The sequence below is a fragment of the Phyllostomus hastatus genome, unplaced genomic scaffold (assembly GCF_019186645.2).
Source record: "Phyllostomus hastatus isolate PE091 unplaced genomic scaffold, TTU_PhHast_1.1 phas_scaffold_182, whole genome shotgun sequence".
Classification (NCBI taxonomy): Eukaryota; Metazoa; Chordata; class Mammalia; order Chiroptera; family Phyllostomidae; genus Phyllostomus; species Phyllostomus hastatus.
The window spans coordinates 13,383,989-13,411,372 of NW_025334013.1; the positions used below are offsets into that span (position 1 = coordinate 13,383,989).

Genomic DNA, 27,384 nt, shown 5'->3' on the forward strand with positions numbered 1-27,384 from the left:
GGCCTGAAGGGTCTTGGGGGTGGGCACTGTGAACTTGGCTTTTTCTCAGAGGTAAATCACCTCCCCTCCAAGGCCTCAGACACCTGTAATCCTTGAGTCTCAGAGAAAAGGTCTGACCCGAAAAGAAACATTCAAGGTAAGTTAGAAAAGGCATTCTGTTAACTTCATGGTAACAAGGAATTTAATCAACAGCTAAGGGTTACTGCACAAGGTGCTAAATAGCTCCTGAGTGTTTATTTTCTTGACTTGTGTTTATTAAAGCCTTTAAAAAAGTGGATTGCTAAGATGTTTTAGTAGAGGACTTAATTTTCTTTTTTTTTAAAGATTTTATTTTTATTTATTTTTAGAGAGGGAAGGGAGGGAGATAGAGAGAGAGAGAGAAACATCAATGTGTGGTTGCTGGGGGCTGTGGCCTGCAACTCAGGCATGTACCCTGGCTGGGAATCGAACCTACGACACTTTGGTTCGCAGCCCGAGCTCAATCCACTGAGCTACGCCAGCCAGGAGGACTTAATTTTCTTAAATATTCCCAAGTAGAATGAGTGATGTTCATTTGTCTGTGTGCTTATATCTGAAAACCAACTTTCTGGACAAGGGATAGCAGTGGAGACAGCTCCCCGAGCTGTTTTCCTTTAGCAGCAACCTGTGCCCCTATTAGATAGGCACAAGCAAAGGCCCTGTGGTCAGCTGGCCTTGGGACTGACCCAGGCATGTCCTTCACTGGCTGTGTGGCTTTCAGAAAATCATCCGCAGTCCCTCCATCTCTTTGCTGTCTTCCTCCCATCCCTCCTCCTTCTCCCCTCTGTCTGTTTCCCTTCTCTCTCCCACCTCCCTCCCATCTTCCTTCCAGACCTTTGCAGGTGCGGTTTGCCTGCCAGGAATGCCCCTCAGCCCGCCCTTTATTGGGCTAGTTCTCGTCCGGGTATCAGCTTACATGTCATGTCCCCGAAGGCTTCCTTGGGCTCCTGGTTACAGACTCTCCCTCGGCCCCCTGGACTTTCTCTTTGAAGCACTGTCAGCCCCGTGTGAACGATTATTAAATAGTTATTTGTAAAATTATCTGTGAAATGTGCATCTTCCCGTGGACCATGATCTCCAAGGGGGCAGGAGTCGTGACCGTTTCGCATGTCGCTGTGTCCCCGGTGCTAGGGCGTGCCTGGCACGTACATGATGCTGGGCAAACAGGTGACGTGCAGTTCTCTAAGCCTCAGTTTTTTCATCCAAAGACAGGCCTATGAGTATCTTTTTTTAAAAAATGGGAACGGCTCTGCCTCGTGTGGCTCAGAGGATTGAGTGCTGGCCTGTGAAATGGAGGGTTGCTGGTTCGATTCCCAGCCAGGGCACATGCCTGGGGTGCGGGCCAGGTCCCCAGTTGGGGGTGTGTGGGAGGCAGCTGATCAATGTTTCTCTTGCACATTGATGTTTCTCTCCCTCTCTTTCTCCTTCATTTCCCCTCTCTCTAAAAATAAATAAATAAAATTTATTTAAAAAATTAAAAAAATAAAAAATGGGAACAGATATACCTGAGAAACATTAGTTTCTTTCCTATTCTCACTTCTTGCAAAAAGCTCAAAAAGAATCAATGGTCTTTTGAATTGTTAGCCTGAAAAACCTGCCGCTCAAGGGGCAAACGCACAGTTGGAACCGTGATGCAGGAGTGGTTGAGGCAGCCTGGGTTCCGCCCCAGGAGGGTGGACCAAGGGCTCTCTCGGATCCCGTGGTGAGGGAGTGCTTTCTCATGGGGACCGGAGAACTGGTTTGCCTGTGTGTGCAGGACCCGGGGCTGGACTGAGCAACCCACAGAGAATTGTGGGGACCCCAGTCTGCCCTGGGAGTGGCCTTGGAGGTGGAAAATGCTGGCAAAACTTCTTGGCGAGTCAGGGACGACTTCCTGGTGGAGGTGATGTCTAAGTTCAGGCCTGAACGGTTAGTAAGGTCCGCTTGGCTAACAGTGAGGGACAAAGTGCGTGTTCTCAGCTAAGTGCCCAGCACATGCAAAGGCCTGCAGGTGGGATGCATGGTACGTCTGCGGAAGGGAAGAAGTTCAGAGTGGTGGGTGGGCAGAGATGGGGGAGTGGGTGGGTCCGAGATGAAGTGGGAAGAAGTCCAGGGTAAGAGCAGAGGGGGGAGGCCACCTAACATGTTGGGAATGGCCTGAAGGAGACTAGGCTTGTGGGATGCCGTGTGTGTGTGTGTGTGTGTGCGCGCGTGTGTGCACATCCATGTACATCTATGTGTCGGGGGCAGCTGGGAGGGCAGCACTCTCGGCCTCCAGCCAGGGAGGCATCCCCACAGATGCAGACGCCCCGGCACTGGCGTGTCAGAAGCCCGCCCGGGCAGGAGCAGCTGCTTCTAAATCAAGGCCAAAGGCAGCCGAGGGGCCGGGTTGGGTTTGGTGGCTCTGCCGTATAGGCTGATGTGGGGGCTGGGACTGAGGGGGGCTCTCTGTTAGGGATTCTGGGCCAGAATGAGTCCGGCTGGTTTGGAGAAGTTTATTTTGGAAGCTGGAATGATGCAAAATTAAGTGGGGAGGAAAAAATAGATGAGGCGGCGGTGAGGGTCTGTCTGTGGCTGGCGGGGTTGAATGTGTCCAGCTAGAAGAGCGTTGTTGAGTAAACAGATGGGGGTGGCAGTTTTTCTGCATGTCTGCTATAAATACCCCGGAGCTCGGCCGGCCTCGCTGGGGTTTCCTGGCATCGTGGGTGTGGAGATCAAGGTGCAGACATGAGGCACTTCCGGGAGCAGCCAGGGGTGGCCAGGGCATTGCTCAGATCCCACCCTCCCCGGGGCGGGGCGGACAGGGGTGGAGTGGGCACTGAGGTCTGAGGCTGGGGCCCTGGGCGGGGGTGGGAGGTGCTGCTTCCCTACCAGCTCCCTGTGGATCCCGGGCAAGTCTCATGACCTCTGTGAGCCTTGGTTTCCTCACCTGTGTGATGGGGACGATACACTAGGGCGAGGGAAGTCCTGCCAGCACAGCATAGCAGCGTGGACACTGGGGACACTCAGCGGTGGACCCTCAGGAAGCGCTCTCTCTCGTGGTCTGATGTCTTAGGTTCTGTGCGAGCTGGGTGAGTTCTGTCATTTCTCTGCATCTCAATTTACTCATCGAAAATGTAGGAGAAAGTCTGGAGGCCGGAGTGGTCCCTGAGGGGTCTCTCTTGCTTCTACACTCTTATAGCATTTCCCAATGACATTAACAGGGATGGTAACGGCCATGCCCACAGCAGGCCTGCGACCATCCAGGGACTTTGAAGACGAAGTTATCTAAGTTCACTGTTATCTCAGTTAATTTTCCCAACCATCCCATCTGCTCTGAGCCACAGAGAACCTGAGGCTCAGAGAGAAGGACCTGCTTGAAGGAACAGAGCTGGGCTCTGGAGGATCCTTCATCCAGGCCGTGAGGAGTCAGTGAAGATCAGCCACGTGCCGGGTCCTGAGCCGGTTGTGAGAGATCCAGCGAGTCAGTCCCTTCGTCCGTGCGGGAGGTGGGCTTCCAATCTGTGCAGGAGCGAAACGCAGGCGGGCGTCCAGCGTGCAGTGTAGCCGGAGCCTCCTGTTCTCCTGCATCTTCGGTGGATGTATTTGGGCTCCTCCCTGACCGAGAGATTTTATGATCCGACATCCCCAGTGCTGGCCCCTAGCTGACAGGTTCCTGCTGAAATGAATAAAGAGCCAGTCAATTCAGTTCATCAAAACTACTCTGGGCAGGACTGGTGCTGGCCTCTGGGGAGCCAGGGCTGATTGAGACGGGGACAAGGGGATGAAATCACCCTCCTCGTACGTGTCTATGTGTCGTGATGGAAGAAACAGCCCCAACTTTCCCAGAGCACCCATTTTACAGATTAGGAAACTGAGGTTCAGTGAGGTGAAGTGACTTGCCCAGGAACACTCAGTTGGGGCCTATGTGGCGGGGCCTGGAACCTGCCAGACTTCAAACCTAATGCTTCCCTGCATGTGGGGAGGGGCCCTGGCCTGGTGGGAGAGGCCCCCAAGGCCCCCGGCAGCCCCCGAGGCCCACACCTGCGTGTCAAGCTTGGCAGTCAAGCTCTGGCCAGGGGAAAAGCAGGCACTGTGCCCTTTCCCCCACTGCCCATTATGAAAGGGCTGCCTGCAGTCTATGGGTAGAAAGGAGTCGGTACAGAGTTTCTGCACTCAGCTCTGGGGCTTGGGAACCCTCTGTCTCTGAGCCTCAGTTTCCCTCTGTAAATGATAACCTCCAGGGAACATTTCAGCTTGCATGCCCCGCATCTCTCCTGCAGCGTGGCCTGCCCTTGGGGCTGTGAAGGCACAGTTGGAAGCAAGGGTCCGTCAGACAGGACCGGGACAGGGTTCACGCCCCAGCCCCCAGGGAGGCTTGTGCTCACGGCTGGCTCTGACGTCTGCACCCACAGCACGCAGAGTGAATGCATTCCCTTAGGCTTCTGGGACCCCTGGGTTGAGGAGATGGGCCAGGGCCTTGCATTCTCTGCTTCTCCTTCCCACCCAGTCCTCATCCCAATGACTCAGGGGACAGTGCTCCCTCGTAGCTGGAGAAGGACATGTAGCAGCATTAGGGCTGTTCGTAAATATTCAGGTTCTCCTTGTTCCAGATGCGTGGGGGGTGTGGTGGGGAATGCACTCCCCACTCCTTGAACTTAGGAGTAGCCATGTGACTGGCTTCTGCCAATGAAATGTGACAGCAGGCTGCAACCAGCAAGATGGGGGTGGCTTAGGTCCTGAGTGAGGACACTGTGGGGCAGAGCCCCTGCTAACTCACAGGCAGGTGGTGTGGACAAGAACAGGAACTAAACCTTTACAGGTTAGAGCCACTGAGGCTTTGGGGCTGTTCGTTACTCCGACATCACCCAGCGTATCCTGACGCATAGGTTTGGGGTGTGATGGTGGGCCAGATGGGACAGCAAGAGGCTGCAGCCTTGGGATTAACCGATTATTCCTCCTAGCTTCTTTTATTTTTTCATACATTTATCCATCCATTCACTCATTCTTCCATCTGTCTGTCCATCCATCAGTCTGTTCGTCTCTCTATCCGTCCACCTATCCACCCATCTATCTGTACATTCATCCATTTGTCAGTCCGTCCATCCATCTGTCCATCCATCTGTCCATCCATCCATCCATCCATCCATCCATCAGTCCATGCAAGGATTCAAACTCAGGTCACCTTGACCATGAAGACCAATTTCTTCTGTTGTGCCAGGATGTGTCTTTGGCAAAGACACACCCTCCTCCCTGCCTGCCTGAATCCTCTCTGTCCCCAGCTCCTGCCCAACCCTCCCTCCTTCCTGACCAGCTCCAGCCCAGCCCCAGCCCCAGCCAGGGGGTCAGGGGGCCAGAGGCCCACAGAGCCCCTGCCACCAAAGCTGGCCCAGAAACATGTCCGCTGAGTCCCAGCCTGGAGGCACAACTGGGCTTTGCCAGAGAGAGCCGAAGCATCGTGGGGATTTGCCAGCAGTGGTCCCAAGACCTTGATTTCCCCAAATGGCCCCAAGGACCCTTGTCCTTGGCAGGCCTCATCTGTCCACGTTGGGCCTGGCAAATGTGATCACCCTAGAAATGTGCACCCAGCATCCCAACCCCACTCTCGGCTCTTCCAGAGCTCAGAGCTGCTGTAGGGTCAACCTTGAAACCCAGACCTTATTTTTTTTTTAAAAAGGAGGCAGAGCCTTAAGGTAGGGACAATTGAGTTTTAGTGAAACTGTCACATGTGGTTTGGTTAGGGGAGCCACTTAATAAGCCTCTGCCGTTTCCTCCAGGGCCTCCCTAGCAGTGGTCGCAGAAGTGCTGAGAGCAGAGGCTTCCCTCCGTCTTGGGAGGCAGGGTGGCCTGGTGGTGAACCCTGGGCTTGAATTTCTTTTCACCGTTGTGAGGTCCCCGAGCCTCAGTTTTCACATCTGTAAAATGGGGGTTTCCTCAGCTTGTAGACTCATTGTGAGACATGATGGGATAGTAAAAGTGTGTAACATACCGTGCATGTAGTTAGGTATGCAATAGATTGTAGTTACTATCGATAGTGGCAGTGCCGTGCATGGCACGGGACCTCGCTCAGTAACAGACGTGCCGAGATTCTGTGGCAGAGTGGGGTGATGCGGCGGTGGTAGTTTTGAACTGAGTGAAGTCCAGTTTGTCCTGTGGGGGAAGCTGAGACCCTGGGGAAATGCTGGGACCAGGATCAAGGGCACAGCTCAGTGCACATTTATTAAAAGAAGGGAAGTATTTTCTTCTTTTTTAAAAAGATTTTATTTATTTATTTTTAGAGAGGGAAGGGAGAGAGAAAGAGAGAGAGAGAAACATCAATGTGCGGTTGCTGGGGGCCATGGCCTGCAACCTAGGCATGTGCCCTGACTGGGAATCGAACCTGTGATGCCTGGTTCGCAGCCCGCGCTCAATCCACTGAGCTATGCCAGCCAGGGCAGTATTCTCTTCTAAAACTCCTACTGAGTGCCAGGCCCTAGGGTGGGCAGAGTAGGTCCGTGATTTCTCGGGAGCTTGCATGGGCTCTCAGAGGGACCGTTAGCCCCATTCTGCAGATGGTGCAACTGAGGCTCAGAGAGGCCAAGGATCTGGTCAAAAGTCAGACAGCAAATCAAAGGTGGGGATGCCAGCCCAGGCCCCTGTCTGCCCCGATGCCAGAGCTCCTTCTTGCACAGACGGCACTCAGGCCTCTGTGCTGCTCACTCTCTCCGGCCCAGGTCCAGTGTGAGTGGCTTTGGCAAAGCCTCTTGTCTGTCCCACAGGAGACTTGCCTTGCCCGGGGGCTTGGCTTTGGCCAACAGCCCGCTGGAGTGTGGGCTCAGGTCTGCTCTGGGGCAAATGGGTCAAGCTCCCTGGGGGTCCGAGGGCCAAAGGAAGGTGGCAGGAAGTGGCCAGTGGGTGCAGGTGGCAGCGGCACTGGGGAGTCAGCGGGTTGCTTCCCAACACCTCGTTCTCCCTCCCAGGGCCCTTTCCTCCCCTTCCGGATCCTCACTGCCACCGCCACCACCTTCACGCTGGGGCCTGTCTCCCTCCCTCTGGTCGGAGAGAGAACCAGCTCCAGGGCGCCTGCACTTGGTTTAGGCCACAGTCCCCACTGTGTAAAAGGCCCAGGGACAGGGAGAGAGACTTGCCCGGTGGCAGAGCCAGCACCAAGAACCTGGGCTCCAGAGTCCACTCCCTCTGAAGAAGCACTAGGCCGATCCTGTTTCCCACCAGGACACTAGCCGGTTCTGTGGGAAGTGGGAGCAGATGATCTGAATGCAGAACTCTCAAGGAGCATTCAGGACAGAGCCAGCACAGCTAAACCACGCAGCGCCCCTCCTCCTGGCTGCCCGTGCTGGGGTCGCTCCTTCCTGGAGTGAGCCCCCTGGGCCGCGCTTCACCCCAACCCCGACCTCTCACAGTGGAGTTTCAGGCACGGTGGCCCCTGGGCAGGGTAGAGACTTTGGACCGAGGGGACATTCCTGGCTTCCGTTTTTCCTGCTCCACGCTGGCCTTCGGGAAGGCTGACCGGAACCCTCGTGCCGGGCTGGGCCTCCTCAGAAGACTCTTTCTGTGCCTTCCTGTTGCGGTTTTGACTTTGGAGAAATGCTCCGGCCTTGAACTCATCGAGGGCCGGCCCCATGTGAAGCTCGAAGTTTGTTCAGCCGTTTTGGGCTCCTGGTGGCAGGGAACTCGGCCTTAAGCAAAGTCCAAATTGACCGCAGGTTTCCAGGGCGACTCTGGAGCGGACGGGCCTATTTATATGTGGTGGGCATTATTATATCACCACTTCCCTCCACGCTTAGTTTGTGAAGGTTTTTCTCCAGAGGGAGGAAGCATGACCTTCTTTCCACCATCACTTTCGCTTTTCCTGGCCCCTCAGAATCGGGAGGCTGGCCGGATGAAGAGAGGCAGAGCCGCAGTGGTTAGGGTGTGGATGCAGACAGACCTGCCTTTGAAGCCTTCGGGTCTCAGCTTACATGCCGCTTCCTCCAAGAGGCCTTCCCTGACTACTCTTTCTCTGTTTTATTCTCTTAGCAGTATTTACCACTGCCTGAGCTATCTTGTCATGGATTCATTTGTCTTACTTTCTCCCCTGCTAGGATGTCAGCTCTCAGGTCAGGGGTTGTGTCTGTTCACAGATGTATCCTCAGGGCCTAGAACAGTGTTGGGCACGTAGTAGGTGCTCAACAAAAGCTTGCTGAATAAATGCCCAAGTGGGGTGTGTTCCCTCCAGCAGTGGTACTCAAACTTCAAGGTACATCAGAGCCCCAGGGTGCTTATTAACTGTGCTGACTTGGCTGCCCCCCCACCCCTGAGGATCCGATTCGGTGGGTGTGGGGTGGGCAGGAGCCTGTAGCAGGTCAGGAAACACGGGGAAACACTGGGAAACACCCCTGGGGGAACAGCCTAGGACACTGGGCCCCAGCAGGGCCCAGAGTGTGGGGTTTAGCTATGGGTGTGGGTCTCTGAACACCCTTCCCTGAAGGTCTTGGGTTGGGGCTGTGTAGCTGGAGGGGCCTCAGGCGCCTCAGCTGACGGTACCCACAGGTGAAGCCAGGCTGCCCCCACACAGGCATGTGTATCACAGGTTCTTCTTTCTTAGAGTTCTTTGTTTAACATCTGATCTCTCTGACCCCAGAGCACGGATTCAGTCATTTCCTAACTGCACTGAGACCTAGGCCCTGACCTTGACCTTGACCTTCGACCCTGCTCTGGCCCTTTTTTGCCTGCACTCCATTTCACAGGGTGAGAGACTGGGGGGTGTGCCCACCCACAGCCCGTAACACACCCTGCAGATGCTGGAGCACCCTGCCCCAGAGGCCTGAGCCCGCTGCTGGGGTGCGTGTGAGGCTCTTCTCCGGGCCATTCTCCCGAGGGCGGACGCACCGGAGGTGTGAGCACTGCTGGGCCAAGGTGGCCGTGGAGCAGGTGTCAGGTGGGCGTGGATGGAGTCTGGACGTGTACGCTGGGGTATCCCCATGCTGTGCCCAGGGTGGGAAGGGAAGGGGACGGGCTGTGGCTGGAGCCTTCAGATGCACGCTTGCTGGGGGCTGCAAAGCTTCGTCTTGTTCCTAGTCTCATTCCCAGGGCTGCTCAGGGCCCGGTGCCTGGCTCGCTCTCTCCTCACCTCTCCCCCAGTTTCTCTGCTTCCAAGCCTGCACCCTCCTTAGACAGCAAGCACGGGAAGGGGTGGGAAGAAGAATGTAAATGTGTCATTTCCTTGCCACGTATGTTCATCATTTATTTAGGGCCTGCTGGCACGTCCAGAATTTTCTTAAGTTTTCATGTTTAATCCTCACAGTGTCCAGGGGGTTAGGTCATGTTTTCCCCATCCTATGACACTCAGAGAGGTGAGGCGACTCATCCGGGGCCACACAGCCGGTAGGACACCCTCAATCACTTGCTTCAAGACCCATGCTCACAGGTGGGGGGATCCCATTTAGAGGAAACAGCAAAACTCCTGGGAATTGGGTGGGTGCATGCGTGTGGGAAGGGCTGTCTCTGGAGGGGTGATGGGGTGACGAGGGTTGGGTATGGCTCCAAAGGGAGGTCCCAAAAAGGTCAAGGACAGTTTTTAGTCTCACAAGAGGACTGGGGCCACCAGGGAGTCAGCCGTGTTGAGGGAGCTCTTCAGGCCCCGAAGCCACCAGGGGACCTCCCAGAGCCTCCCGAAATAACCACTGGTCAAATTAACGCAGGGTTTTGGCTGCACAAGTGCAGCGTCAGCTCAAACCCCGGGTTTCCCTTCCAACCGGGTGACTAAGAGAAGGTGTCCCCAGAGGCAGGCTGTCCTCTGGGTGAGGCCGAGCTCTCCCAGGCCAGGGTTCCCTCAGGAAAAGGCCAAGTTTCTCCTGTCCCTTCAGGTAAGAAGTGAAGCCCTCACAAAGTCCGAGCCCTTGGCCAGGGCTCCTCAAGCCAGCCCGGGTTGGATCACGTGCCAGGCACTCTGCTAATTCTGTGGTCCTAACGGCCCATGGGGCAGGGACAGTTATTATCCTCATGTTGCAGAAGGGGAAACTGAGGCTCGGAGAGGTGAAATGTGTTGAGGTCACAGAGCTGCAAGCAGAGAGGGAGAGCTGGACCCAGGTCTCTCTGACCCCAGAGCCCAAGGGCTCATCCTCCACCATTTGCCTGGTGTTTGCTGAAGCCCTGGGCAGTGGGGCCAGAGGAGCAAAAGGAGGTGAGTTTTCATTCCCACTCCCTTGGGCCCCCAGGCAGACCGGAAGGTGAGTGTGTGGCATGTTGGGGCCTGTGGGGAGCCGGGGTGCACAGGGAGCAGAGTGTGTGGGGGGTGATGGCACGGAGGGGTAGGAAACCCAGCCTGGGCAATGCCAAGCCCTAGCAGGAAACACCTTTGCTTGTTTGGCCGGGCTGTGGGCAGAGGACAGTGGTGTGGGGTGCCCACTGCCACAAACCGGAGATGGTTTCTAAGGGTAGAAGGTAAACAGTCGCCTTGGCTACTTGGGTATCTACCTGGGGTGACAGGTCAGCTCTGTAATATTCCAGGAAGCCAGGGAAGAGACCTTAGCTTCTGAGTGTGAGGTGCGGGTACAAGCTGGAGGGCCCAGGAGGAACCTGCGGCCACAGAAGCCGGTCCCAGCTGGGTGGCTGGGATTGGCTCCCCCAAGGGAGGGGTCCTAGAGCTGGGACGTCAGGGAGGCTTCTGCTCTGGTCAGGCTGGCAGCTCCTGTGAGAGAGGAGAGAGAGAGAGCATCATGTTTCTTAAGAATCCAGACTCCTTTGTTATCCCATACCGGGCTGTCCGCTGTCCGTTTCATCAGTTCATCCAACAAGAGGTCACCGAGCAGGCTCTGCGCAAGGCATGGGGCACAACATCGATGAAGACAAACTCATGGTCACCTCTGGGGAGTTTCGGTCCAGAAAGGTGGTATTGGCCTCTCACGGGTGGTTTGCAAGGTGAACCAGCTAAAGCAAAGCAAAACGAAGCAGGACACGATGGGGGAGACTTTCAGGCACTGCTGACTCCGGGGCAGAGGCACAGCCTCAGCCACCACCGCCCTCTCTCTGTCTCTTGGTTTCACATTCTCTGTCTGGGGGCTTCATTCTCACCCAGGCATCCTCCACGGGACACTGAGTATGCCTGCCCCAGCCAGTGTGCCCACAGCTCCCCCTCCTCTCTCAACACCCAGATATCCCCGCCTCTAAGTCCATCAGGTGCATGTTGGGGGGGTGTGGGTGTTCTCCCAAAGAAAGGGTAAAATCATTGTGTCCATGGCCGAAAAGACAGATATACAAGGACCAATTCCACCAGCCCTTCTGTAGTTGTCGTGACTGGCGGTACAGAGGGGAAGTGCAAGGTGAGGTCAGTTAGTGGAGGAATCTGATCTAGTCTGAGAAATCAGGAAAGGCTTCCCTGAAGAAGCGGCCATTGAATAGAGATGTGAGGCATAAGCAGCAGGTAACAGGCCTAGGGTGGGAAAGGGTGGTCATGGCAGAGGGAGCAGAGTAGCCATGAGGTTGGGTGTGGGGAACCCCAGGCAGAGGGCAAGAGATTGGGAGGGAGGGTGGCAGGGTCAGCCCCCATGAGCCTCTCTGTGGAGGTAATAGAAAGGAGTTTGGGAGTTTTCCCGAGAGCCAAAGTAGGCCACTGGAGAGCTGTGGCTGGGGGTGGGGTGTCTGCGTTGAGTAAATGTTCTATAGCATGTGTTCTTTCTGGCTGTGCTGTGGAGCATGGATCGGAGGGGCTAGGAGGGACCAGGAGATCGGGAGTTGGCTGCAGCAGTGGTCCAGGCAGGAGCTGATGGTGGTTTGGATGAGGGAAGTGACATAGCAGACAGAGAGAGATGGATACATTTGAAATATATATGTAGGAGATAAAATTAAGGATTTGGCACCCGATTGGGTGGGGGAGGGGTGGGAAGAAATAAATACTTGAAGGATGGCGATTTGGTTTCTGGTCCACCGCAGCCTACCTAGTGGGGACCAATGGCTCCCTTCTGATGGCTCTGGAAACTGGGGCTCAGAGACGGGACTTGCCCGAGATCACCTCGCATGCGAGTGGCCGAGCCCGGATTCAAACTCAGGTTTACGTGTCTTTGAAACCCATGCCTGTTTCCTCTATGGTTACTTATTATTTATTTATAGAGAGAGGGGAAGGGAGGGAGAAAGAGGAAGAGAAACACCAATGTGAGAGAGAAACATTGATTGGTTGCCTCTCTTATGTGCCCTGACTGGGCACCGAACCCGCACCCCAGGCATGTGCTCTGACCGAGAATCCAACCTATAACCTTTCATTCTGTGGGATGATGTTTAACTGAGCCACACCAGTCAGTGCTTTCCCATGGTTCTCTTTCTGCTTTTATCTCCCCCAATAAGGCTTTGAGAAATGAGTGGCAGATTGAGAGAGGCTTTGGGAACCCAGCTCCCTGCCGAGGAAAACACCCACAGTTTGGGTGTGGGGCCCAGAAAGTCCACAGCCAGGAGCCCCAGCCAGAGGGCTGGTTAGAGACCAGCCTTGGGGAGGGCGACTCGGGAAGGACCTCAGCCTCTTCTACCCGTGACAGCCAGGATAGGTAAAGCTGTGTGTGTATCCCGGGCAAGTTCAGTGTCTGGGGACAAGCAAGGACTCTGGAGTCTCACCTAGAGGTTGAATTCTGGCTCCATGACCTCTGAACTCTGTCTCTAAGACTCAGTTACTTTGCTTGTAAAACGTCTACTATTTCTGACTTGCAGGGTGATGAAGCTTTGGCACTGAGAAGGGGCCTGTAAATTGGAGCTATTAAAATTCTCTTATGCTAACCTGGGATTTTGAGTAGCACTGAGAGAGTCAAACAAATCCTCAGAGCCCATGGAGGAAGTGGCTGGCACCGGTGCCGGCGGACACCTTGAATTTGCACCCTTACTCTCCACGGCTCAGCAACACTCACTTTTCTCCAGGGAGCCTCTTGACCCACGCCACCCACAGTGCATCTGCCCTCCTCCAGGCCTTTGAATTCTTAGTGCACCAGCCCTTTCATGGCTATCTTCTTGCTGTTCTGATCTTCACGACTCCTAGGAAGTGAGACCGGGCGGAGTTGCCCGAACAGCTGAGCGACCTGGAGTGACAACCTCACTGTCTGTCTGTTAACTCAGACAGTCAGAAGAGATAAGACCATTTTTCCCAGAGCATGTTTTAAGAATTCACTGAGATAATGTATGTGAAGTGTCCCACATGGGAATAGACAGTACTTCCCCTTGGGTTGTCATTATGGGTTTGTGCCTGTCTTCTTTCTGGGCCATGAGCCCCACAGAAGGTAGAAATTATACCTCAATGACCTCTGAATACTCAGAGTGTGATAGGATGCCTAATACATGGTAGGTGCTTAGTTAAGCCCTGTCGAATCAATGGGCTCTCTCTCCTAGTGTCGCCAGCAGTGCCTTGCACATGGTTGAGAGGCAAGTTAAGGTGGAGGTTAGGAGAATGGATTTTGGAATCAGGTAGATTTGGGATTCTTATCCTGCCTCTGACTCATAACAGCTTTGATTCTTTGTCACTTCACTTCCCTCTGCAGAATAGGATTAAAAGGCCTCTTCCCAGGGTTCTGTGATGAGTTGTTAAATCACATTAACTTGTGCACGTGAAATGCTTAATGCGTTTCAAGATGGAAGCTGCAATCGTAATTGATCAATTAACTCCCATGTATGTGACTGCCCAGTGCAGTGGGCCTGTGTGGGTGCTCTCTCAGTAGCCTCTGCCCTCCCAGATAACCTTGAATTTGGTTTGGGGGGCCATATAATTCCAGGGACTGACTCTGCTTCTGGTGCTAGGCAGGAGTGGAGCTCAGTCAGTAAATACATTTCAACATCCTGGCTCAGTGATCATTTTAGGGTTGGGCATGTGACCCAGACCTGTCACACCAGAGTGAACCTCAGGACTTTTAGGAACTCTGGGACAAAGATGGTTCTCTGATACTCCACTGAGCACAGATGAGGTGATGTTTGTCTTTGGAACTGCTGGAAGGTGTCTTGGAATTATAAGGGGAGTCAGTCTTGAATAAGGCAAGGCAAGTAAAAGAAAGAAATGAGGTCCTTGCTGGCAGTGTTAAGCTGCTGGATCAAGCCTTTCCTGAAGGACTTTTTTAAAAAAAATGTGAGCCAATAAATTGACTTTATTATTTACGGCTGTTTAAATTGGGTTTTCTGTTCCTAGTAACAAAAATCATTCTTACGGATACAACCCATGCATTTCTCCACCTTGTGTAGCTGTCACTTCCTTTCTGTGGGTGGAGTGACATCGGCTCAGGCCACATTTCCTCCACGAGTACATGGACTCTGTGAGAACCAGCTGACGCTGCTGCCTGTCGGAAACCAGACCACCCAGTAGTCAAAAGATTATGGAAACATAAAGAAAACCAGAGCAGGGAAAAATCCAAGTGAATGCTTCCAGAATAACCAAAGAGAAAAAAAAAGTGGTGGCAACTTTAACAGCAAAATAATAGACCACCACACTCCTGATTGAAGAGTGTGTACCTTGACCTGAAGGGTGTGTCATCTCTGCAGGGAATGTTCGTTGCTTCTGGCTGCCAGCATCCACTCCCCTGGAGGCCAGCACTCTGGTTCCCTTCCCTGGAATACCTCAGGGACCCCACCTTCGCTAGCTACAGGTGGGCAGCAGAAGCTCCTTTATTGGAATCGAATGTTGTTGCATCCCTGAGTCCAGAACCTTACCATAGTATTCCAGTTGTGAATCCAATATCGTATCTCCTGCTGTCTAACCTCTGCAGCATTTTTGGTTTCCTGGCCTGGTGCTCCAGCCCGCTGTGGAACCTGTGAACTTCTAGCAAAGGTCATTTCCGTTGCTTGCAACCAAAGAGTCCTCAGTGATACACCTTCTGAAAGGGCTGTGACAAGGTGGGAGAGGTGTCTGTCATTTTTCGAGAGCTTATCAAAGGCAGGCTGGGGGATTTCCCACCAGGTTCTGGCTCTGCACTCGATGGGTCCGTTCTTGGGAAGGCAGGCTGGGTAATTGTGAAGGGTCCTCAAAGTCACAGAGCATTGCCAGGGATCAGGCATTGTCTGCAGGCTGAATACATACATATGTAATGATGCTGAAGTGATGAATGGAATGTGAATCAGTTTCAAGGAATTCCTAAATTCACATTTAGAAAAATCATTAGGTAGTTTTTATCTAATGAATACTGAATGTAAAAATCTGGTTAAGTGTTCACGTGGGAAAGGGTGCTGCTCTTAAAAATGTAAGATTCACAATAGGGGTTTGGTGAGCACAGGGTGTGCTCCCCACAGCCTCCGGTTGTGTCTCCTAGCTTCCAAGAACCCGCTTTCCCTCCAGGATTGCATTCTGATAGAGCTCTGGAAACCGGCTCCTCCCACTGGCTCCAGGGGTGGCACGTGATTTAGATCTGGCCAATCAGAGCATTGGATTTCCCTGGGACTCCAATTGGTTCAGGGATGGGGAAATGATCCATCCATAGCCAATGAGAAGCAGTTAAGAGTTTTGCTGGGGCTTCTGGGAAGGAACCGCCCACCGTGGCTTAGAGGATTTAAACTGAAGAGGCGCGAAGGTTTGGAGTCTTGGCAGGTGTCTCGAGGTGAGAAGTCGTCGTGAGTGGAGATAGCACAGAGGAGGGGAGTCAAGAGAGACAGAGAGAGCGCCTGAGTCCTAATGAGGTGGGCTTGGGCCTCTGCTCAGGCCCCGAAGAGCCCGCTCACCCCTGGACTCCTCTGGGACGGGAGCCGAAGAATCCTCCTTTTTCTCAAGCCACTGAAGGGTCCCCGCCGGACACATGGGGGAAGTGTTGTAGATATTCCGAGACTCATTTAGAAACCCGTCCCGTTACCGCCCGAGCAACGGGCATCTCAGGAAAGGCACCTTCAGTGTAATTCAACCGAGAGGTATCAAGGGACCTGTTTTCCTCGAGGGGTGTGGCTTCCATCCGTACCCGCCTCACTGAGGGGACCCATTTTAGAGTTGCCAGGTTTAGCAAATAAGAACAGAGGACTTCCTAGTTAAATTTGAAGTTCGGATAAACAGTGAATAGTGTTTCAGTATAAGTGTGTCTCATTCAGTGATCGGGACATGGTTATACCAGGTAATTATTCCCTGTGTATCTGAAGTTCACATTTAATTGAGTGATGGGTATTTTGTCAGGCAACTCCGCCCCAGCCTTCCTCTGAAGTCGCGTTGGACACGTTTGCTCCGGAGGAGCAGAGGAGGCAGGCATGGAGCATGTGAGCTGACGCTGGACGGAGTAGGAGCCTGGGCATGTCCGAGTTGCCTGGGGAGGCGCTAAAGAAGGGGAGAGGGGAGTGGCGTCACCAAGATGTCACCAAATGGGGGCCTTGAGGCCCAGCAGGGGAAGTGCATGACACTCACTGTGCCTGCAGTGGCCACAACCCCCTCGAAGAGGAAGGTCTCTCGTCTCCCCCCCTGCTCAAGGGGCCCATGTCTGCACCTCTTGACCCCCCAGCTATGGTTGATTGGATAAGGATGGATGTCTGACCCAAGGGCAGCCAATCCAGGGCCAGACTCTCACGGTGACTCAATGGGAAGACTTGAAGTGGCCTGAGCTTAGAGATGCAGAGAGGCCTGGGCAGCCGGCAGTGGGAACTGAGGCCAGATGGAGATGTGGAGAGAGGCTGAGAGGCCGTGAGGGGCCTGTGCAAAGAGGGGAGCTGTGCCAACTCAGCGACTGTGAGGTCAAGAAGCTAACCTAGGTCTTGAGATGACCCTACTCTTTTTTTTTAATCCTCGCCTGAGGATATGTTTATTGATTTGAGAGAGAGAGAGAAACATCAATCTGTTGCCTCCTGTATGTGCCCCTAGAACCCCCAACTTTTTGGTGTATGGGACAATGCTCTAACCAACTGACCCACCCAGCCACGGCCAGATATGACCCTACTCTTAAGAAGCGCCTAGTTTCATGGTGAGCAGGCCCTTAAGGAGGGAATACTGTGTCTTGGAGTGAGGATAGGGACAGGCAAACTATGCTTCTGGGACAGAGAGGAGGAAGATGCTAACTCTGCCTGGCAGGGTCGGGAGGGCTTCCTGGCGGTCGGACAGGAGACTGGATTAGAGATGAGGGCTTGACAACTGACTGTCTCACAGGGACTCCGACATGAAGTTGGCCAAGGAGAGGGGAGAGACCAGGGTCACGTGAATGCTTTGGGGAGCCAGGTGGGCACATGAGTGAGCTCAGTTTGTCAGGTGTGAAAGGGATCCTGTGGCCTTCTGGGTCTGGCTTCTAGGTCCCACTTTTAAAATGGCAGGGCTCCATTAATTGTTCTCTAATGAAAATAAACCACAGTGAAGTGATAAAGAGCTAATGTCACTCTGGCCAAGTGGAAACTCCACAGTCTATGTAAAGCAGCTGCCCACTAGAATCACCAGAGGCAGTTTTACGACATAGGATTCCTGGGCCGCACCCCTGGAGAATCTGACTTAATTGGTCTAGAGTGGGACCCAGGCAACAAAATATTTTAGTAGCTACCCAGGTGATTCTCATTTGATCCTAAGGTGTGGCTGAGGCTGAGAACCACCGATCCAAATGGAATGCTGGTTGGTGCCTTGCAGCAATGTCTTCCCAAATCTCTTGATTTCTCAAGGAAAGCCAGAAATCTGGATTTTTTCTGGGAAACCCTATTTTATTTTATTTTATTTTTATTTATTTTTTTAAACATTTTTCTTTTTTTTAAGATTTTATTTATCTATTTTTAGAGAGGGGGAGGGAGGGAGAAAGAAGGTGAGAAACATCAATGTGGCTCAGGAATTTTAGAGAGGGGGTGTGTGGTTGCCTCTCTCACACCCCCTCGTGGGGACCTGGCCTATGACCCAGGCATGTGCCCTGACTGGGAATCGAACCAGCAACCCCTTGATTCACAGGCCAGCACTCAATCCACTGAGCCACACCAGCCAGGGCGGAAACCTCCTTATTTTAAACTGTTGGCTCAACTTTTTAATAAAAAGGCACAATTGGGGAGTACTTAAGGTCCTTATCTTCACTGAGGGTATTTATGAGCTATTTATATGTATTTTGCAGGTGAGGAGACAGAGACTATGTAACTCACCTACAGCCAGGATGCCAGACCAAGACGCATGCCCAAACAATCTGGCTCCAGAGCCTGTGCTTTTCTCCACAGCGCCCATCTGCCGCCTGGACCTGGCTCATGGCCCAGCAGTTTGTGACCTCTGGTAGGTGAGTGAGAGGGGGAGAGGGCCTGGGGGCAGACCCCTGGCCCTGATGAAAAAGAAGGAAGGAGTGGGCAGAGGGTGGGCAGCCTGCATCAGACACTCGTCGAGTGAGTGGAAGAAGGGAGCCCTCTGCCATCTGTCATGGCCCCCAGCACCTCTGAAGCCCCACGTGGCCCTGCCCAGGGAGTGGAGCCCAGCAGGTTCAGGCTTGAGTCTTCATCAAAACAGTGCTGGCTGGGCCAAGATGCTGCAGATAAATGGGCTCACCTGGTACTGGGGCTGCTGCCGGGGGATGCTACAACCTTTGCTTGTTGGCATGACTCAGGGCAGGTCATCACCTGGCTGCAGTGATCACGTCTTATGCTGTGGGCTCCAGGCTGAGCCCTGGGAGGTGTCTCTGTCTGAGGCTGGGGAGACCCACCCAGGGAGTGTTGCTTCTATAGTCACCTTATAAGGGAATGCTGTCTTCCTTCAGGCTTCAAGGATGGGGCTGGGGTCATTCAGGGTAAGGCAAGAGCAAGAATTCAGTCAGCTGGTGGGACTGGGTAGGAAGAGGAGAGCGGGCATTTTCTGTGTGCCTGCTGTGTGTGCGGCACCAGGCTCGGTGCCTTTACATCTGATTTCTTAATTTTCACAATTTTGAGGGGTCAGTGCTGTTATTTTGCAGATGAGGAAGCTGAGGCTCAGAGAGGTGAGGTGACTTGGCCAAGGTTTCATGGCTGGTCAATGGAGCTGCGATTGGAGTCCAGGTTGTTTCCTGGCTGTTTATCTCCTCTAGATATGTCCTCAGGCCCCCCCTCCACACCCACCTAAGTCCCACTCACTGCAGACCCCAAAGCCTGACTGCCCTGCCCCGACAGGCCGGGCTGTGTACAGCTCAGGGGCACACTCACAGGTCACAGGCATCTCGGACAGGCCCGATCAAGAGCTGACAAGTATACAGAGACATGTGTGCGTTCGTACAGGACAGCTGCAGAGAGATTGGGACAGGCAATTGTTAACACATCGATCAAATCAGATGATGAATCTGTGGCCACCAGGCCCAGAATCATTTTAATTGAGTTAGAAATAAGAACAAAGCTATGTGTTTTTATCGAGCTAAAAAAGCAGTGATTATTTTGTTTCCCAGATCACTTTTAGCTTTATGAAAGTACTTCAAAAATCAATCTCGTTGTCTTTTCATCTCTGCTGAGAACTCCCCTTCCTGCCCCTCTGCAGACAGGCGGGCCAGGTGGCGTGTGGGCCTGTGTCTTAGATGCTTGGCTCTCTTTGCTTGTCGGTTCAGTCTTGCTGCAGCCAGATGAAGGCAACACCCAATGGAGTGTCTCAACCTGGGTGCTGGGGAGTTCCGTGGAAGAGCCCCTGGGGCCCAGGCTGGAGCGCTTTTCAGGAGGGTCCCATTTTGTTAAGTGCGCTGGGCATTAGGTGGTGGGAACCTGGGAGGGGGAGATGCCTGCTGAGTGTTTAACAAGGGGCCAGCTTTCTGGCCTGGTGCTCTAGGCTCCTTTCAGCCACGCCCTGCCTGGTCCAACCCTTCAGCCTCTACTCTTGCTCTTCCTCCCTTACCTCCAGACCCTTGCCACTCAGCAGTCTCACTGTGTCACTCCTTCATACCTTTGCATGGACTCTTAGATTATGCAAGGGACACGGTACCAAGCCAGTCTACATGACAGGAAGAAGCAATGTCTGAGGCCCATTGTAGAGGCAGTTTGATTGTCTAGCACCCAGAATCCCCGGGGATCATCCCCTGCCCACTCTTAGTCTACTGTTTTGCATGAGGCTCCTCCCTCTTAGAGATGAAACATGTGACTTGCCTAAGCCAATCTGGTCATTGTTTTCCTTCAGCCACAGGGATTGGTTCAGTCAGAGCCAGTGGGACACTCTAAGATGTTGTTGGGGCTGCTGGACAGACTCAAGTCCTCCTTCTCCTAGACTTGAGTTTGGACTTGGGTTCTCCAGCCTGCTCTCTCTGGAGGCTCTCTGCAGTCTCCTAGTAAATGCCCCTCGAGCATAAGGAAGCCAAATTGGATTCTGTTGCTGGCAATCAAGGAGCTCTAGGGAAGACCTCCCTCAAGTCTACAAGTGTCCACCCCTAGCTCTGGGTACAGAGGAACCCAATGCCTTTTCAGTGGTAGCTAGATGGGGCTGTGAGCCAGGGCCCCGGGGGGAGGTGGGGAAGGCTGCGGTGAAGGTGCCCGGAGGAGGGCAGTGCCCCATCTTGGCCCTGGGTGGGACCACGGGGGTCAGTGCCCAGTGAACTGCCAGTGAGGAGCAGCCTGGGCCTGGCAGCCAGGACTTTGCCCGGAGGGGCCTCCAGCCCCAAACCTAATCCTTTTTGTTCAGACCTGGGAGTGGGGATGGAGAGGTGCAGGGGAGGGGAGGTGGGGCTGTTCTTTTCGGGCGGCACCCTGATCAGAGCCACATTCCAGGTACCAAAGTGCAGCCCTGAGTGCGAGTGTGTTGGCGGGGGTGCGTGGCGGGGAGGCTGCTGGTAGGAGGCAGAGAGAGGCAGGCACAGGCCTTGGTGCCCACGCCTGTGCTTCCCCGGCAGAAGGGGGTGAGGGGACCTTGGGGGGAGGGGAGTAGAAAAAACATTGGCTTGGAGACAGATGGATCTAGTTTTGAATCTCCCTCTGTCACTAATCAGCTGTGAGGGCTTGGGCAGGTCACCCCACCTCCCTGAGCCTTGGTTTTCCTGCCTGTGAAACGGGAACAATCCTACATGCTTCCTGGGATTTTTGTGAACATTGAACAAGGGTGAATCGTGTAAAACGCTCAGACTGGTGCCTGGTGTAAGCAAGGAGCCCACCAATGTTCGCTTTTATTGTTGCAGAGAGCACAGACCCTGCTTCAGACTGAGCTGGGGAAACTCCCCGAAGAGTTGCCTTGGTTGTGATTCCACTTCTGAGCTGACGGACCTCGGGCCACTGACTGTGGGCTTCCTCCTGGGGTGTCGGTTTGCTCCTCTGTGAAATGGGGGTGCTAACAGTTTCTGTTTCAAGAGTAGACCTGAGGAGTAAAGGACCCAGTTCACAGAAAGGGTTTAGCACCGTGTGTGGCCCGTAGCGGGTGCTCGGTTGCTGTCGGGTCCCTCCCCCCACCTCCTCCTCTGCACTGGACGTGGCACGGCGGCGGGAGGTGTGGGGAGGAGAGAAGCCCAGACCTGGAGGCAGAGAACCAGGTTCTGCCTCAGGGCTGGCACTACATTGCTGGGCGTTCTTTGGGTGGGGTCTTGACCTCTGGGTCTCAGTCGCCCTCACAACTGTTAAATGATGAACTTGGACTTGATTATCCTGCTTCTGACTCTAAAATTCCGCTCTGTGAAAACAAAAATGTTGTGAGTTAGGTGGAAGCCTGAAGGGAGCTCCTCCTTGCTCGGGATGGGGCCGCCCTTTTCCTTCAGAAAACCCTTTGTTTGGCAGGCCCTTTTTGGCTACAAAATAGCAGGGTCTCCCAACCCCCACTCCGTCGGGCCTGGCCCTGAAGGAGAAGGTCATCATCACCAAGTGAAGGGCATGGCTCTGTGTAATAAGGAACGGGAACTGGGGAGTTAGCTCTCTGCCCCCAGAGAGAGACTTTGGGAGGCTCAGGGCTCCAAGCAGGGTGGGGACGAGCAGCGGCTTCCTCAGTAGAGAGGGACTTGGGAACACGGGGGCGGCCAGAGCCAGGAGCCGCTGGCACAGAGGGCCCCAGAATGGTCTGAACATAAGTGAAATGCTCACTTTGATGTTTCTGCTGGTTAGGCCCAGAAATAGCTCTCCATTCCCCAGATCTTCAGGAGGGTCTGTTGCACACACAGCCTGGTGTCTTGGGGCTTTGGGGATGAGGCGGCCAGGGCAGAGAGGGGCTGGCAGACAGCAGGATGGGATGGAGATGTGGCTCGGGCCAGGAGCAGAACTGGGGGTGAAGAGACATGGGCTGGAAGCTTCTGCAGGAGGGTCAGAGATACCAAGAAGGGCACTGGGCTTCCCGCAGCATGGGGCACGGGGTTTCCAATGATTTTATTTTGAAGTGAGGGCCACAGTGAACCTAGAGGGCATGGAGACTTTGGGGTTCTGGTTTTATGTTCGTTCAGTGTGGCCTCACAGAGGGAAAAGGGCATCCCCCGTCAGATGGGGGTGGGGTGGCGGGATGGCAAGACCCAGGCTTGGAGCTGAGAAGCGTGAGATTGGAGTGGAGGACTTGTGGATGGTGTCGCCGCAGAGGGCAGTGGGTCTGAGTCACAAAGGGCCTGGCATGGTGGGTAAGAACTTGATTTTTTTCTACAAGCAATGGGGCGCCGTGGAAGACTCAGAGCAGGAGGAGGAGGAGCAGCAGCAGCACGTAGGGAATGCACTGGAGTGGGATGGAGACAGGAAGTAGGTGGGAATGAGCGTTTGGTGTTGGGGACAGTTCACTCTGGAGGGTTGGTTGTGGCTAGATCAATGCACGCTAGTGACCAAGGACAGGCGAGAGGCCACCTCCTGTGGAAGTGGGCACCTGTGTGATGGTCCTGGAGGCAGCCCGGTTTCACCTGCCTCCATCCCCAGCTTTCTCCTGGTCCCCACCTTTCCTGTGACTCAGACCCTCTGAGGTCTTAACACAGAGTTGGGGGAACTTTTAAAGCCTGTCATTTTGGAGGTGACTCAGTTAAAGGGGTAGGGCCTGGGAGGGGGGCTCTCTCGCCCCTAGAACTTTAGTGTAGTCCTCATACCTACAGGGGTCACAGTTACGGTCCAGCCGCCACACTAGCTAAAACAGATGCCAAGAGGGGAAGGGACCAGTGCAGGCTTGAGTGGCTGGGGCAAAGGCCTGGGCTCAGTTCATGTTCAGTCACTCTGTGTGACTCTGGGGGAGCCTCTTCTCCCTGGGCCTCTGTCTTCTCATCGGTGAAATGGGCTGACCAAGTCTGCACTGAAAACCCAGCTTCCTCTCACTCCCTGGCCCTTCTGCCACTCACCACAGACACATCTTTGCCTGGGCCTGTGGTCACGGGTACCGGTCCTGGATGTCTTTCAGCTCACGGGTGCTCTGCCACCTCCTCTTTTTGACACTGGCTCCCAACCCTCCTGGGACCCTGCTTCTCTTGGGGATGCTCTTTCCTAACCCCGCCATGCTTCACCATTCTGGGGTCCTCCTTGTTGCTGTCCCCCGACCTCCTTGTCACCCTCCGTGTTCCTGAGGATTTGGCTTGCAGCCTTTCCTCCACCCTCTCCCACTGCCAGCCAGGGTGACGTTTGTGACCTGTGGATGACATGTCTAGTACCCTGGTCACTCTGTTCCTAGAACTTCTCATCTCTAGTGAGAGTACTCCTTTTAAATGCCCGCTGCCCGATGCTTGCCTTGTCATTTCCCGGGACAGCTCCTCTGAAACCCTAATTCTTTCTGAGCCCTCCTCCCTGACGGTGGTCACTCCCTGCCTCCCGGACCCTCCATACCTTCTCGGAGACCCCTGGCACGGTTCTCCTGAGCACTCCCTCTCCCTCCTCCAGGGCTCTGCCTCCCCCCAGAGCCCCTCCTTTCGGTCACCCCACCTCCCCCTTTCCTCTGCTTGCTCACTTGGGCATCGCTGAAGAAAACCCCAGAGGGTCACGGTCACTGCAGATCTACGGTTTTCAGTCTCAGCCAGGCCCTCAGCACCTCCCTTCAAGGCTTCTTCTTGTTGTGGGTGGTCCTCTCTCCTGGCCATCATCCCCTGGCCTGGCCTTCATCGCCCTCCTTGGGGCCCCTAGCTGCTGCCCACCCCCTCACACAGGTGAGGTGACCTTGCCTATTACCTCGACAAGACCCTCAGGTGTTGGTGGGAACACCCTCGGCTTCCCACGCCCACCTCTCCACCCTCACCACCCCATCTTCACCTTCTGTCTTCTGGTCCCCAGGCTGCAGCCTCCTGCCAGGGGCACAGCTACGCCCTCCCTTCTCTCCTGGACCCTGCTCCCCCACCTTTCCCGGGACCCGCACCTTCAGTATCCCCACTCTCTCAAGCCCTTCTCTGGCTCAGCCCTCACAGCCCATATGCCTGCCTCCGCATCTCAAAATAAGGACCCAAGCCTCCCTGGGACTGGTGTCTTCTCCCTAGGTACCAAGCTTGTCCTTTGCCTGGGGACCTCCCAAGTGTGTCTTCGTTTCCCCCTTCACTGCCATTTCCCCTCCTGCGTCATCCTGCAGAAGGATACCTGCAGAAGGATACCGGTGACATCATTGCCAAGTTCCATGGTTAACCCTTTGTACCTTAGCTAATGCCTTCTGTGATTTTTTTTCCTTCTGGAAAGTTTTCCCTTCTGTGATGGAGCCTTCCGGTGGCCTCCCCTACAAACATTCTTTCCTGGTTGGTTATTAACAGAACGAAGATCTTCAGGAAAGCAACGTGCTGTGCTAAGGGGCCACATTTCCCAATTCCCCGTGCACCCGGGGGTGGCCAATGAGGAGCAAGCGAAAGCTGCAGGGGAAGCTCAGGAACAAGCGTGCAGGAAAGCTCTGTGTTAGAGCGTGGACTGCCTCAGCTGGGAGGTGCGTCTGCTTTTGCTTCTTCCTTCTCCTTGCCGTCGGGACCTGAATGTGCTGGCTAGAGCTGCGGCTGCAGTCTTAGGGCCATGAAGTGACCTGGGACGTGGAAATGAGGGCTAAGACTAGCCGAGCAAGAGCTGGAAAAGCCCGAGTCTCTGATGATGGTGGGCGGGCTACCTGCCTCCATACTTCGTTCATGTAGGAGAACACAGACACTGCATTTTGATTAAGACACTGATTTGGGTTTTCTGTTGCTTTCAGCAAAATCCAATCCTAGACCACAAGACTTCAGAATGGTTTTCTGGCTTTCCTTCTGTCTCTCCGGCTGCTCTTCCTCTGTCTTCCTTTGTGGGTGCTCACTGTCCTGCTCCTAAGGCCTCCTGTTTTTTTCCCCTGTATCCCATACTTCCTAAGTAATTTTGTTCTTGCTCGTGACTTAACTTCATATTCTGGTGACTTCCAATCTGCAGCACGACTCCCGCAGACCCAGAGACTCCAATATGCAACCAGGATGTCCCACAGAACCCTCCAGCTCGGTGGCCTGCAAGGGTCTCCTCACGTGATTTCGCCCCCGCAGCTCAGCTGGTGCATCTTCTTCTGCCTGCTTGGCCAAGTTGCAAGCCCAGAACTCATCCTCGTTTTCGTCTTCCCCCCCTTCCCCCCTCAACTCCTCCTAGGCAATCACTCATCAGGATCTAGCAGTTTACTGTTTCACACCCATTAGGGTGATGGCTGTTATCAAGACCCAGAAATGACAAGTGTTGGTGAGGCTGTGGAGAAATTGGAAGCCTTGTGCATTGCTGAGTGGGAATGTGACGTGGTGCAGCCACTGTGGAAGACAGAATGGTGATTCCTCAAAAAGTTAGGCACAGAATTGCCATATGATCCAGCAATTCCACTTCTAAGTAAATGCTCCAAAGAATTGAGAGAAGAGTCTCAATGAGATAGTTGTACAGTTACGTTCATAGCAGCATTATTCACAATAGCCAAAAGGTGGAAGCTGCCCACACGTCTACTGGCAGATGAATGGAGAAGCAAAATGTGGTGTGTCCACACAACTCAGCCTTCAGAAGGAAATTTGAAACATGCTGCAACATGGATGAACCTTGAAGGCATCATGCTAAGTGAAATAAGCCAGTCACAAAAGGACAAGTGGAACTGGAGGATTCTACTTCAATGAGGTACTAAGTAAGTCCTCACTTAATGTCATCAATAGGGTCTTAGAAACTGCAACATTAAACAAAATGAGCATAATGAGACCAATTTTACCACGGCTAATGGACATAAACGAGAGTTAAATTCATACAGCATATTTCTGGTCACAGAAACATCAGCAAACTTCTAATATTAGATATTAAAACAAATGTGAGAATGCACTTAAGGAAGGGAGATTAATAAAAACAAGATCCTTATTTTCTAACACACTTATTCCAGCTCAGGGTTTCGGGTGGCCGGAGCCTCTCCCTGCAGCCCAGGACACCAGGTGGGAGCCCGCCCTGGACGGGGCACACCGTGCACCCCTACTCCCACTCAGACGGGGGCAATGCAGGCAGGCTAGTCCACCTCACACACACGTCTTCGGGATGCAGTGGGAAGCCGGAGGCCCCAGAGAAAACCCACGCAGGCATGGGGAGAATAAACCACGCAGACAGTGGCCCAGCCAGGTGTTGGGTTTTTTTCCCTCATCAACATGACAATAAAATAACTTTGAATGAAGCTATGTTATTCAAGGACCTGCTGTAGCGAAAGTAGTCAAAATCAGAGAGACAGAAGGTACAATGGTGGCTGCCGGGGGCTGGGGAGGGGGACGGGGAGTCAGCGGCTAGTGGGGACAGTTTTAGCTGTGGGAGACGAGAGAGTCCTGGAGGCGGGTGGTGGGGATAGCTGCACGACAGTGTAAATACACTTAAAGCCTGTGAACTTCAGATGGTTGGAATTTTCTGCTATACATATTTTACCACAGTTAAAAGAAGATCTATCAGTTTTACTTCCCAAGTGGTCTCAAATGCAGCCCTTGTCTCCTTCACAGCTTTTGATTCTCTGTGGGGCCCTGGCAGAACCTTTGCTCTGGTGTCTCTGCCTGCAATGATCCTCTCAGCGTCCACAGCCTAACCGCCCACCCCCCACCCTTAATCAGAGTGTTTTTTTATAAACCTCAAATTTGTTCATGTCGGGTCCCCCCACAGAGCCCTTCAGGGTTCCTGACTGCCTGTCTGCCTGTCTGCGTGACTGCGCCTGGACTTCAGGGCTCTCCCTGCTCCGCCCCATCTGTGTTTCTGGCCGGCACCTCCCTCTTGGGCCAGTGATCCCTCAAGTGCCTTCGACTCTTTCATTCCCCTGCGCCTGTGCAGGCACCTTCCCCGCTGCCTACGTGCTCACAGTGATGCCTCCACCTTCCTCTCTTTGCACAGCCCATTCATCCTGCGGGACGCTACTCTAGTCTCCTCCTCTGTGACGGCGTGGATATCTGTCTGGCCTCCGTATCACTCCTTGTCATCTACCTCTATTGTGTGCATCATGCTGCTCTGTGCTTATTTGCATGCATTTCTGCTCTCAGGCAGTTGGTCAGCTTCCCTCCTCTTCCTCCAGGAAGTCCTCCCCGACTTCTCCAGCCCACAGTGACATCTGCCTTCTCTGAGTTCACGGTCTCTGGCAACTTGTTGGGCACACCGTTTCAGCATTTGATTGGACCCTGTCTTGTCTTCAGTTCTCTCATGAGGATTAGTTTTCCCTCTTTGGTGAGCTGGTAAGAAAGCTCTCTGGTTGCAGGGACCATGGCCTCCGTTCTCTTT

At 53.8% G+C, this 27,384-nt stretch overlaps 1 long non-coding RNA gene across 2 annotated transcripts; it reads left to right on the top strand.

The window, feature by feature from the left end:
• Positions 1 to 1,730: 1,730 nt before the first annotated feature.
• LOC123832185 lies at positions 1,731 to 26,281 on the top strand. Of its 2 annotated transcripts, none has more exons than XR_006788015.1 (4): positions 1,731 to 1,926; positions 17,955 to 18,110; positions 24,429 to 24,595; positions 25,063 to 26,281. It is a non-coding gene; the product is annotated as an uncharacterized LOC123832185 (long non-coding RNA). The 2 variants fall into 2 exon arrangements; XR_006788014.1 differs by having other exon boundaries at positions 17,955 to 18,106.
• The last annotated feature ends 1,103 nt before the right edge of the window (positions 26,282 to 27,384 follow it).